Source organism: Bos mutus, chromosome 1 (genome assembly GCF_027580195.1).
Source record: "Bos mutus isolate GX-2022 chromosome 1, NWIPB_WYAK_1.1, whole genome shotgun sequence".
Lineage (NCBI taxonomy): Eukaryota > Metazoa > Chordata > Mammalia > Artiodactyla > Bovidae > Bos > Bos mutus.
The window spans coordinates 152,018,986-152,020,136 of NC_091617.1; positions in this window are offsets into that span (position 1 = coordinate 152,018,986).

Below are 1,151 nucleotides of genomic sequence, written 5' to 3' on the forward strand. Positions count from 1 at the left end.
TCTTAGCGACCCCATGGACTGCAGCCTACCAGGCCCCTCTGTCCATGGGATTTTCCAGGCAAGAGTACTGGAGTGGGGTGCCATTGCCTTCTGCGCTTGTGCCTATGACCCCCATAAAAAAGGAGGAGACTGGATCTGGTTTACCCTCAGCCCTTTAATTCTGTTTCTCCTTTCTGCCCTCCTGCCTTTTCTCTGACCCTTCTCCCCTACCAAAGGACGCATAGTCTTTAGAACTGTGAAGAAACTCCCTCAGATGAAGCGGCTTGTCCGAGGTCCTGCCTCTCCCACACAGACTGACAGACACACACACATCAGGGGAGAGGGAGCTGAGACTGCAATACAGCAAAAATAACCCAAAAGGGGAGATGCAGGAGTGCTGGGGGAGTCTAGGTGGGACTGGGGGCCAGACCCGTTCATCCTGCACCCCTCACTCACCCCCAGGACTCAAGACCTTCGTTACTTAAATGGACACTGACAAATCATTTTGGTAAGAAAGGCCCATAGCATCATGATCATGCAGACAGGGGTGCTTTCAGCAAGGACGACAGTGGCTGGCAGGGGGCAGAAATGAGTCAGAGGACTAGACATTGACTCACCCTCCTGCTCCCTTCCTGCCTCTTCCCCACGGGGGGCCCTGGCCCTGGTGGGCGCCCTGACAGGCCTGGTCACCCAGGCCTGGTGTGATGAAGCCATCACCTCTGCTGCCGGCTTCCCCGAAGGCCTACAGGCCACTCCTCCCCAGACTCCAGGAAACTTGTTATCAAGTTCTCCCAGGCCTCTCTCCACCCAGCAGGCAGCCGGGATTCAGACACAAACCCCACCTGCCTACAGATCAGAACGGCGAGCAGGTCGCTGCACTCAGCAGGGATACAGCAGCAGCTCCCCCACCACCACCTGGGTGGAAGCAGGAGGCTTTGGATCAGGACGTGGGGGTGCTGCTGCTGGGGCTCTTATTGCCGAGTGTGTAATTTATAGTCAGGGTGGCAAACAGGTAATAACTGTGCCTATAAACAAGCACCCTGCCTCCTCCCCATTCCTGCTGTCGCCCCTCTGCTGCGGGTGGTCAGAGAAGCAGACCTGCTCACCAAGGCACGCAGGACCCACAGTGACTCCTGTTTGCATGGGACCAATCCCTACAAAAGATACGTCGC